Source organism: Folsomia candida, unplaced genomic scaffold, assembly GCF_002217175.1.
Source record: "Folsomia candida strain VU population unplaced genomic scaffold, ASM221717v1 Fcan01_Sc006, whole genome shotgun sequence".
NCBI lineage: Eukaryota > Metazoa > Arthropoda > Collembola > Entomobryomorpha > Isotomidae > Folsomia > Folsomia candida.
This window is the reverse complement of record NW_019091198.1, coordinates 2,828,049-2,841,287: the sequence shown is the minus strand read 5'-3', so window position 1 is coordinate 2,841,287 and position 13,239 is coordinate 2,828,049. Positions and strand designations below refer to the sequence as shown.

Genomic DNA, 13,239 nt, shown 5'->3' with positions numbered 1-13,239 from the left:
GATGTTGCAAGCCTGCTTTAGTTGAAATAACGTGAGAACAGGTGCACTGTCTCTTTTGTTGTTCCTTAAGCTTTATTTTACGATTCTTTCGTCTCCATCCGTGCAAAAGTCGCATTAGTTTAGTTGGATCGGCTTCTGCGGTTGCAATGGATGCTGAGAAATAGACAATACATTTGTTATGACTGCCTCTTTCTTACGCCATAAAAATTTAATTGATTCCTTTACCCGATATCGTATTACATGGAAAATTATGTTTTGATAATGCCGATGACTCAATTCATTAAAATTATTTAGCAGTCGCATTCTTTTATTGGTCCATAACTAAGAGCCGATACACGTTGTTTACATTCGAATTCCTCTCAAATTGCATTCCTCTCTTTGAGGTGTGAGAACAGAGAATTCGCCTGTCAAAACATTCCACGGAGGAATTAGTGTCCGATTCGTGGAAAAGACTGGAAACTAGAACGAGGAAAGTAGGCGGTTGCATTAATTGCGAGTCTGGTAGTCGGACTCTCAAAGTGGTTTTGGTTTGTTTGAAGTAGAAATAAAATTGGCACTTGGTGATACATCTTTACCCACATGGTGATGACGTGACTATAAATTTACCTGCTATCCAAAGTCGTTCCAGGGTTATTTGTAGGAATTGTTGTATGTGGTCTTGATGAATTCTTTTTTTCGACGAGAGCTCGAACACTGGAATACGGGCAAAAGTCCCACCGACCTCTCATTAACAGAACGGCCACGTGAAATATTTGCCCGGATTTTGTATCCTCTATATTTCCAGCTTGTACCAGATGCCCGGGTTTCATCCCAACGCTCCTCTGAGGATCTGGAAGAAAGCTGGGTTACATCTCGTAAACCGAGTCAGTTTTCTCCCGAATGATGTCGTCTCTCTGCCTTCCAACTCCCACCGTGTTTCTGGTGGAAATAACGTCCTGCAACGAATAGTAAAGTAGCTGATATTTTGCAGGACAATATTTTTTAAAAACTGTCAAACTATGAATGTGTATAAATATGTGGCAGGACAATTTATTAACTATGTCCTCAACAATTTTCGTATTAAAATATCGATAAAAAAAACACGTATGCAGCAGCATTAACTTCTCCACGCAAGGATCAACAGGATGCAGTCGTGGAGCAAATTATTACACTGTACATATTCCAACGTCAATGATTCACGAGAAGTAGAAACCTTTAGCAACACATGTTTGCTAATATTATCATGTAGCGTTAGTTATTTAACTCCTCTTCTTCATAACGAGAAAACATGATTAACTTGGACGAAACCCAGGCACAATTTGCAACAAGAACGAATATGAAATACTAATCGTTCACATTCCCCACATACATACGCCAACAAGCATCTCTTTAACATCCGGCTGAACGATTGTACGTTACGTACTACGTAAAAGTACTGCATGATGCTACACAGCACACAATGTACTTACATGCTCCACTTCTTCCTATGCACGTTGTCTATTTCATTTCATTCATAAAACTTCATTGAGTCATTCACATCGGAACATGCAGGCTAATACCTGAAAAGCATCATTATAGCAAACCACCAGGAGCATTGTTGTTACACAGTTGTCTGTACTTCTGTCTGTCTGTCATGACGTGGGAGGCAATCCGCATTATGATGCATGCATACCGCAAACATTGTTCAATATCTGGCGAGGATGATAATTTTTTAAATATTATTATCAAATATTAGCCATACTTTGGCACAAATGAGACCATAAAATCAGACAATTCTCAGACATCTTATCTTCCGATATGTTTTCACTGATTTGGAAATATTATTTTTTATAAAAAACAGACCTTAACAGGAAGTAGGTTCAGTAAGAATGCGGATACAACGGTATGAATCAGATGAGATAAAACCACTTTTAAAAAAATAAGCTAATCCAAAGGAAGGAAATTTTAAATTCTTAAGTTAATTAAGAAAATCCTAATCCTATTATGACAAATCCAACAAAGTGCTTGTCCTAATTCCGGAAAAATTCATCACAGAAACGAAAGTTGGCCTCGCAAATATTTTTTTTGTGGTGAACTACAAATGTGTGTAAAGTTCACCGACAAAATTATTGGACTTGTGTCCAATTTCTGCCTCCAGTCGTACCTAATTCACATGACTTCATAAGTGCATATTTGTGTAGGTAATATAATTTATTAAGTAAATCTCCCGGCAGAAAAAGAAGTCTTAATGGTTTTATTAATTGCGTAATCTTTCCATCTTTTGCATGAGGTAGACACGAGGCATTTTTTAAAACTGCAATTTTAAGCAAAATATAGATAACCGCCTGCTTAATTATCGCCTTTCGCATGAGCGGCCGGATGATCTTTTTGACGGATAAGAATGGCTGGAAGAAGATTGAAAATAAAACAATTTCAATTTTGCTAATTAATCAAACAACTGCCTCTCCTCCTTTCATCTCAATCTTTTGGTCAATTAATTAGTCGAGGGGATGGAGATACATTAAAAAATCATAAAAACTTAAACCGTGACTCCACTCTCAACTTTGATCGTCGACCGAGATAAGAAATGTACGTATTTTATATGCACACCATTGAAAATGGTTTTAACTGAATTGATAAAAACTGGCTTGGCTCTCCCACAGGTGCTAAGCTAACCTTTACATGTGGATAAAAAAATCGGGGAATTTTACCAAGAAAAAAAATCATTTAAACAAAAGTGCAGTTGAAACTAGAGTCGAATATATCGTGCAGTACTTCCCATACATTCGTTTGTTTCATGTTATAAGACATTAACTTGAGAGTGCAAACGGTAACCAAATGGGTTGACCAAAAGCAATAAAAGTGTTAATTTAAAAAATAGATTCCAAACACTTTTAAGAGAATTGTTCTCTAAAAGAATGGAAATTGAAATTTACAGACTCGAAAAAAACGTAGGACGAGACGAAGATTATAATTTTTTGCATGATGATTTCGTAGTATGTATGACAAAACCTTTGGGGGCGACGACAGGATGCCGGGCGTGAGTTATAGGGACGTTGAGAGCGAGAGAGGGTAGGCTTATCATGTTATGCGATAGTAATTGTCTGCTCCCCCGGTCAATCTCGTTTATTCATCTCGATTGTTCCTTCCACCAACTGTGTTACAGTTACCTCCTGCGATAGAGGAATTCATCATTCCTTCACCACTGACAGTAGGCTCATTTAACCATTTAGCCATCCATCTTTCTGAAATTATGAGCAAATTTTGACTAATTAATTCCCAAAGTTAAAATGTACCTAGGTACATACATAAATGTGCATACGGCAATCGAGCCAAGTTGGTTGTGGCCGGATTCTTAAACCGATAAAACAACAAGGCTCTCAGACAGGTGCAGGGCGATACTGCATTATTTTCAATTCTGTCTGACTCAACAGCAACCGTGGTATACAAATATAATAGAAATTCGTACAATTGTGGTATCCGTAAGCTATGGGTTCATACATAACTCTTTTTTTTCACTCAGCCAGCACCGGCCGGAACAAATCTATCTTTGCTCTCATCGTCTCGCCAAATCCGCACGACAATGTCATTTCTCTAATCATTGTTAGAAGGAGCAAACAATCCGTAAATTTCTAGGAAAAGTGTAAATCTAAATCCATCTTATTGCTCGTTATACATGTCTGAATGAGTCTCATCAAAATTCAATGGTTCTTAATGAGTGGAGAATTTGCAACCACGCTAAATAAATACAAATAAACACTTTTTCCCAGGGCACCCGTGACGCTATATTCACACCATGGCAGAAAAAAGAGGTATTTTTGATAAATAATTAATGATTTTCGTCCTCCGTCCTCGTTCTCGCCTAGTTTTTCTTTAACAAGTAATGCGTCCAACAAACTGCCATCATTCGCCACCGCATTCACTTATGTAGACTTACTTGTTGGTTTCTCTACTTTTTCAAAGTTTCTTGGCCAGCCAACCAAATAGACGGAACAATTAAGCAAATGCACACCTCTGAAGGGCCACATTCTGCAGTAATCCACCATCACCAGCAACATCTGCCTGCCGCAATTCCTTTCAACTTGTTCCCCAACTCTAATTAGTACTTACACTTGATTTTCTTCACAAGAATTTCAATGGAATGCAATTTCACTTCACACGCAACGAACGATCTAACGAACGAACGAACGAACGAACGAACAGAGTTGACAGAAAACTTGGGAAATATTGAATTAAAAGAATTAGTGAAATACAGTTTCACAGAAGGGATTTGATTCGCTCGCATGAAATTCAATGAACACCTAAACTAAACTAATGCTTCACTCGGTCATTATTATTCAGAGGGAGGCAATGCAACGTGGATCGCTTAGGAGGGGAGCTTGCGAGGTTGATAATAACAGATCTTGATGCCCTTTGGATATGTGGTAGGGTCTCATGAGTGTACTAAAACCCTGAAGTGGTTTGACTCCATGGCCCCATTTGCGCCCGCCACACCCACTCAAAAATGTCCAAAAAACGCTTTCACTCCAGTTTTCACTCATTCAAATCCACGCCAAAAATCCAATTTTACTCGGATTTTGAAATTTCTTTCACCATTACACTCCCAGATAGTTGCTTTCTGCAATCCAATATCAAACTCAATTTTTTCGAAATTTTTAGTATTTAAAAAAATTGCAATTCGGAATGAGGATTGTTGTAGTAATCAACAACGCAAATTATGCCTGCGAAATAGTCATTAGCAAAATTGAGTTTGATATTGGATTGAAGAAAGCAACTATCTGGGAGTGTAATGGTGAAAGAAATTTCAAAATCCGAGTAAAATTGGATTTTTGGCGTGGATTTGAATGAGTGAAAACTGGAGTGAAAGCGTTTTTTGGACATTTTTGAGTGGGTGTGGCGGGCGCAGATGGGGCCATGGAGTCAAACCACTTCAGGGTTATAGTACACTCATGGGTCCCTACCACATATCCAAAGGGCATCAAGATCTGTTATTATCAACCTCGCAAGCTCCCCTCCTTAGTGCTGGCACACAAACAGTATTAAGCTGCATGAAAGTAATACGTGTAAGTAAATTATAACCTCCTCCTCCTCCTCCTCCTCCTCGCTAGGTGTTAATTGGAGCACTTGTTTGGGTTGATTTCCGCTAACGTTTCGTGAAGAACCGCGCCTTGTTTGCACTTTAAACCAAGCATTAACTTATCTTCATGTCACTTGTAGCACAGAGCGTTCTTCGAACTAGTGCGATAACTCGTCCGTGGGTAAAATATACGTGGTGCATGCGGGTGATGCGAGTGAGAAGTCAGTGACCAATGACCGAGCGCTGTTATGTGTAATGGTCATGTAATAATATTAATAATATTAAGCGGCGGCGGTGGTGCTGGTGGAAGGGTGGATGGACACAATATCTCACGAAACCATTTATTTTACTATTATAGATTCCACCAGTCGACTGACGTCAAATTAGGGCCAATTCAATCAATGCAATGTGAGAACATTTTACAACGCTCAAAGCCCCAACAACCGCAACCCGTACATAATAAGTTCGTAATCCCTCTTCCACTACTTGGACTCCTAATGCAAGTACGTACGTATGTACGCAAGGTATGTGCATTTTGATGTGATAAACCCTTTTCTTTCTTCCGCCGTGCAAGAAAAACGCCAAGATTTAAAAACCGGCTTGCAAAAATATGAGAGGTTTTGGATTAAATAACCGCAAATGAGGGAAACAGTAAAGAAGAAACCGATCATAATTTCTAAATGAGCACCGAACAGCCAAACTTTTAAGAATAATATGATGAACGAACACGCCGACTTTTCTGAGGAGCGAGAGAGACAAAGTCGACACATAAAAGATGGTCTCTTCAATTCATGCAAAATGCTAACAATCAGATAAATCACAAACTGTGGCATTTTATTCAAGGATGACTCCTAAACATGATAAGAGTCCCGGTGGTGCATATGTATTTTCATATTATGCACACCTTTTGGGACCGTGCTGCACAACATGTACTCGTACAACGCAACTTCTCGTAACAGAGTCTGCACTTCCACCAATAAGTAAACTGTCTGAAATATTTTTATTTCACGCATTGCCCTGAATCGAATACGGGGACATAGAATAAAGCTGACTTTACTTGAAATACACGGGCGCAGACGTGTTTAATCCAATTTAACGGCCACAACCACCTGTCACATATCTGCTGCTTGGCTGAAAATCGTTCCCGAGATAATTAATCTTTATAAACTTTATTCACGCAGATTTTCTACGAATTATTATTTGCTTAAGGTACATATTCTCTAGGTGACAAAGTTGGATATTTAGTCAGATGTACCTACTTAGTCAGCAATCTCGTTAGTAGAAGAGTTACTAATTGTGTCCAAGAATGCAAAATTGTGTACACTGTTGAGACTTAATTTGTCCTCATGCCGTCGTCGTCGTTGCTGGTTTTTAATAACCCTGCAACCATCCCACCAAAGCTATAACCCGTTTATGCCTGATCTCCTTATTTGCAACATGCAGCATCAATAATATTCTGGACAATTGAGACAAAATGAACTAGATAAAGGGAGGAAAAAACGGCTCCTTCTTTTACACACAATGCACTCAATTATTATTCTATCGTTCAAGGCAAATCAGTATTAATACGAGGTATGAGCATATGCAGATCCTTAATAATAATTCTGAGACGACGCAGCAGAAAAAAACGTGGCAGCAACCATGTACACATATACGTCGTGGAGCTCCTTCCTTCGCAGATTTCATGACACAACAACGAATTACAATTTGGACGAGAAGGTGGGCCCGTTGATCGAAAGAAAAACACTTTGGCCAATTAATTATTGTGCCTCATACGGTTAAACATCTTGCACCCAGAAGGTTAGCCTGGAATGCGTACACCATGCATAACTGTAGTTTGTTCATGTGTGGAAAATCAGTAATAAATATATCGATGAATCCCAAGATGTAGAAAAATTGTCAAAATATTTGGAAAGCAATTAGAGTTGAATTGTACAAATACATAAACCAACCTCATCATCACCATCCTCATCGTGCTCCTCTGTGAGCGAGTCCATAAAGATTATTTCTGTGCTGCATATGGTAAAGACACGTCAATCTCAACTGGGCTACGCTTATGTCATCCTTTAAACATACCTACACAACACATGCACACGAAACACACAGCGTCAAGTCAAAACAAAAAGCTAGAGGCGAGTTTTATGGACAACTTCCAAGCCGAAAGCAAATCATAATGACTATAAAGTTTGCTGATGACTAATAAGAAAGAATAGACGATGATCTGGGGTGGGGTGATGATGCCATCCACACGTTTCTGGGGTTTTATTCTTGATGAAAGTTATCCTAATCGGATGGTAATCACTTATTTTGTGTGTGCAATATTTGACTTGTATAAATACGCTCATGAATTTATGACATGTAGCGTTTCCGCCCCGCAGACAATTTTTGTTTTGCCATTTAATTACGGAAAGAATGATCATGAAAAGAATTATTTTGCAATTCTTTAAGGAAATCACCAGGAGGTTCAGTGACAGATTGTAGGATTTGATGTAGTGAATATCATGAATTTTATATTTGCTTATGAATTTATGTTTAGATTTTTTTTGTTCCAGAAGTGAACTGGTTTGAATTAAAGTTTTATAACGTTTTTGTGTGTGACACAGTTCATGAATACTTATGGAATTTGAACTACCTCACAAAAAATATACACTTTACTCACCACACAATTGTGAGGTTGACGAATCGGATCACACGACATACGAATGACAAAACCTCCCATTCTGGGTAAAGTGGGTTGATTAAAATTTTCAATGTACAGTATAAACTTCCAGCAACCGCATATGTACATATCCCACATCTCGTTCGACTAACACGTGAACATGACTCATATAAATCTTGAATCCTTATCGGCTATGAACTAATCAAATAATTTTCAGTTAATGCAGATAAACTAATAGCACTGTCAGTCGTCTCGTTGTCCAAAATGTGGAAATGTTAGGGCACGCACGTTCTTTTGCTTTAAATCGAACTCTGTAGTCTGACAAGTTGCACATATTCTAAATTTCGTAAGTGTCTGGGTCCATTAAAATTTCTTTGGTTGTATGAAATCATTAAATCCTCGCATATGTATGCATACGTACATTTTATGAAATGTTATGGATAACGGTAAGATAATAATTTTCACCATCTGAGAGATTGCACGGAATTATACGTAGCACTTAATTTAGCCACGTCGCATAGTCTCAATTCCAATTCATGCGGTTATATAAGAGACAAATTCATCCCAACGTTCAAAATGTACATATGCAACGAAAATTGCTTGACTTTGGACATTTTCGACGATATGAACTTGATAATGGGCATGGGATGAGCTAGTTCTCTCCGTAACTTAATGACTCAATTACTGTCTTATTTGCTTGAACAAGTATCAAAATGTGTCACTGGAAGAGACGGTTCACATTTCCTCACTCATCACTGTGTGTAAGAAACAGACTTTATTTCCATGAAACGCGACGTGTGATTTCCACTCTAGTTATTTTACCAAGCCTTAATCAGCAAGTATGTACATACGTATGCAACGTATATAATTTGTTTAATTGATATGATTGCCCATCAAAGGCTTCACAAAAGATAAGGAAGATTTCCTCGGAGGTTAAAACTCAAGAGGTTATGTTCGTGTCAACCTATTTCTGCTGTGATATATATTTGAGGCCGTGGTGGTGGGTAACTAACTAACTGCTAATAAATCACGTGAAAACATTGGACGCAACATCTCAGCTTCTTATTATTACATATTTATGTACGTGCGATAATGCGGCCAATTTTCCCAATATCGCGTAATGTGTCCAATCATTACAGCGAGAAGAGAGAGAAAAAAATGGGATTCTGTAACATATGGATTTTTGTAACAATTGTATCAATCTTCTTACCTGTTGTGGTGATGGTAGAGCTGAATGACGCCACGAATGATTGTCCAGATCCAATTCTGACTATATATGGAATTTTTATGATAACACCGATTGTTCTGGTAACTCATGGGTCTTGCCATTCCCATCTCGTTTGCACATTTCCCCTGTGTGCAAATTGAGTGTACATATGTACTCTTTTCTGCCAAAGTTGCAATCTCCAACTGTCTTTGCTATTCACGAATATTATTCTTTTATCAAAGTCTTAAACCTCACGGGAAAATAATCCCCCTCGTTTGATTAACATTCGGCTTGCTTATTGTTCTCATGAAACCGAGTTATTTTCATGAAAGAAAAGTAGCACTGAGGAGATGAAGACTCGGGCCGAGATTCGCCAACTCACAGCACCAACAACCCCTTCACTATGACAGTGGCGAGACTACTGACGAAGTTGTGAATGAAACGAGGAGAGAAGATGAGCACTGGCGAAGTGCATCGGGGCTTATCTCTCCTTCTTCACAAGCAGTAGTGGTTAAACCAACTAACTAAATAAAATTGTATTTTACCTCCACATCCATCCATCCAACCTCCCATCCACTTCATTCGTACGTACTCTTGTTCATTAGACTTGTTGCTTGCTTACTTTGCTTACGTTCGTTACGTTCACTTGCTGCTCCTGCCGTCTGTAATGATGAGCTGATGGGGATTTGTTGGTGGGGATGATGATGATGATGATGATGGTGGTGGTGGGGACATTAGCATAGTTTACTTCACCCAGAAGAGCTGCACACAGGTTCGCTTTATTGAGTTGGTTGGCTGGTTGTTTTAGCAATGTTGGGTTGGTTCGTTAGTTAACTGGCTGGTTGGTAAGTAAGTCAGTTAAGTTGGTTGCTTTATGAAATAAATGAATGAGTGGTGGTGGATGGACGGGCTTGCAGAATGAGAGAGGAATGAATGAAAGTACCAGATAGATCCATGAATGAAGGATTGAATGATATGCTCTGACGGGTTGTCCACCAACGTGAACCAATTGTTGAGGCAGAGGAGTGAGAAGGCCAAACGGAAGACAAAGCGATGCATGTATCGCCACCACTAACAAAGGACCGTGTCGCAGAAAACCAAAGGAGGAGGAGGAGGAAGGCAGCCAACAGCCTGGCACAACAACCAGAAATAACAGTTCATCACACAGACGATGAACAAACACTTGTTGCATTGTTGCTTCTTCTCAATGAGAATCGCAACAGCAGCAGCAGCCCAAGAATGTAATAACAGAATGCAGAACAGAGAGTATCATTGAATGAACGCCGTCCAGATTGTGAGAGATAGTAAATTTATGAAGCAGATTTATGTATGAATACCACACGACTACGCGAAAGATATCTGCTACGAATACCCACCTGCATGCCTACGTCCGTCGTACCTACGAGCCTTATGCAGTGAGTGAGACCACGACGAGTTTTATAAGGGCGAGGTGATGCTGTGGGATTTGCCGGTTGGCGAAAAATGGCAAATAAAAAAAAACCCAACATACATACATATTTTCTCAACATTCCTCGCAAAACTCATCCTGCTGCAATAAAAGAGGGTTTAATGCATAAGGATGAATGAAATCATGAATACTTGGTAACACAATTTCCAACAACCATTTGCATGTTACTTATTTGCATCCGTGGATTTGTATTTAAACGACTCTAATACATATTAAATGGGGATATTGGTGAATTATTTTAAAGGAATTAGCACGATTATTGCCTAATTGCAAAAAATAGTAAATCACGGTAGTAGATAATACGAGTGATGCATGTAAATAGTATTTCGTTACCACACATCGTCTGTGGAATGTTATTTACATCCGTCTCGTCGCCAGCAAAAGTCTAATCCTTACATACATATTTAGACACCAATTGTCTTATGTGGTCGTTGTATTATTCCACTTATCTCTCCACTGTCTCTGATTATGCTCGCTGATGGCTTTGGCTTACTTTTATTGACCAGGAGGAGATTATTCAATTGATGAGACAACCAATAAAGTTTTCCTGTGGTGCTCCATATATTTATTCATTTATTATGTATGTACGTACGTAGGCTTCTGCTGCTGCCTTTTTGGTGTAGCTATGTACCTTCTCCCTGGTGGACCAGAAGTTTTGTGGATTTATTATTTTCCTCCAGGTTTAAGGGTAGAAATCAATTACATTTTTCAGGAGTATTCTCAACCATAAAAGAGATTTCAAATTAGAAAAATGATAATACGCCGGTCCTCCGACTGCGTTAATAGTTCGTTAATAGTGCCAGACGGAGTAAGTAATTCAAAATCTCTGTCTAAATAATGCAGCGGTGGGGATGGAAGGAAGTCTCGGAGACAATATATGCAGTCGTTTAATATTTTATTTCATGAGGCTGGTGGTACTACTACAGATATCCACTTGCATGGACGTAGTACTGACTAAATGTTATATTTAACACATAATTTCTACTTAGCATCTTTTGCTATCAGCATTCCTGAGCTGAGGTAACGGCATGCAAGCGCATCTCTCCTGCCTGACTCAGTCAGTCGGTGTGGTTGATGGATGCAATTCTTGTTCGCATAATGAGAGAAGAGCAAAAGCAATCAGACAATTATTTCAGGCATCCTTTGTACTCGTCGAACGTCGTCCTGTTTTTCCTCCTTCTCTTTTCTTCGTATTCTTCTTCTTTGGGCTTATTAAATAAACTAAAAAAGTCGCAACTATTTGCCAGCACTAGTAACGACCCAACAAACAGCACTGGGCTATTTGTGGTTTCTCTGTACTAAAAAATTGCTACATGCCTTTTTTCTAGTACATACTTATGTACGTAGATATGCCAACCCATTACTTGCAACATCTTTTTACAGCATTTAAATTCTACTCGTACAGATTGGTATGTATGTACAACACTACTCCAGTTTTGCAAAATTGCAAGGTGAAGGGCCAGATGTGGTTTTGCATTCATTTTTACACAGCCCTCAGCCTTCCATGACAAGTGTAAAAAGAAAATCTCCCAGAAACAGACAGACAGAGAGTTTGTTCAATCAGAAAACAACAAATTATAGTTGCAGCAGGTGCAACAGCATCTAGTTTAAATTGCCATTAGCAAGTTGGTAAATGCAGTGTAAAAATATTTCATGATATTCGCGAATCCTGCATTCATGCATGCATGCAGACTGAAGGAAGCGTCCTCATAATACTGCGAGTGCACATACGTGCATATGTGGTTAGCTGAATTGAAGCTTATCTGGTCTGAGGAGAAGAATGCACTTACTGCTGCAACCACCTCACTCATCATCCTCAGCAGCCATTCCTTTTGGCTTCAGTCATTGTGCCTCTAAAATGTATGATATTTTATTATGTGCGGTGAGTGAGAGCAGGTATTGCCAGGCTGAGGAGTAAGAAGAAGGGCGAACGAAAATCGCGAGTGCAAGAATCGAAGGCGAATGTGGGTTACATCCGTAATGCAGGATCCGGCACGTCTCTATCCACTTTTTGCATGCTCTTCTCACTCTTTGTCTACAAATTTCCATCCTTCACAAATTTCGTAAAGGCGAATACCTCCACCGCCGCCGCCGCCGCCGCTCATTACTACCAGACAGCAGATAGATATGCACTGCTGCTACTTGTGGATATACCTCGAAAACTGTAACGTTCCTCCCCTCACTCCATGTACCATTAGTTCGAGGCGAATGGTTCGGAAAAGTAAATTATCCTTGCGAATTCCTAACGTACTTGGGTCTGGGAACCCAAGCTGAGAAGTTGTGCAGACTGCAACGGTAGCAGTATTATGTGCATGAATAGTTGTATTTGTATATCAATAGCAATTAAACAATGACATTAATCAGTATACATGCCTAATCTGAATGTGATGATAAAGATGTCAATACAACAATTGACACGTCTTTTTGCTCATTGCATTTCTCCAAATGACCAAAAGATAAATTGCTTCGTCACCTATTCTAATTAACACGAATTAAATGTAAAGTTTGTATTAATGCAGACACATTGCGGGCACAGACGGATCGCTTAATACGTAAGAAGAGTTATTAAATGCAAGCTTTTACTTCTCTCGTGGTGGTGAAGGAGAAGGGTCACTTAACTTTGCACAGTGTCACTGTCATAAATACGATATATTTATATGTACGGCAAAGCAATAAGGAATAACTTTATGGAAGAAGCAGGCATACTCAAATATTTTGACTTTAAAGAAAGGCACACAATAATAATTCACATTCCTTGGGAAAAGGATTGGCACGACTTTTGCTAAATAAGTAAAGTTTGCTGTGGGGATGCAAAAATGCATCTTTTTTTTCTCTCTCTCTCTCTCTCTAAAGGAATGTGAGCTCACTTT

At 39.0% G+C, this 13,239-nt stretch overlaps 1 long non-coding RNA gene across 1 annotated transcript; it reads right to left on the bottom strand.

The window, feature by feature from the left end:
• Positions 1-302: 302 nt before the first annotated feature.
• LOC118436073 lies at positions 303-9,328 on the bottom strand. The gene is made up of 3 exons (XR_004835177.1): positions 8,905-9,328; positions 607-935; positions 303-459 (listed from the first exon to the last, which is right to left on the bottom strand). It is a non-coding gene; the product is annotated as an uncharacterized LOC118436073 (long non-coding RNA).
• Between the last annotated feature and the right edge of the window lie 3,911 nt (positions 9,329-13,239).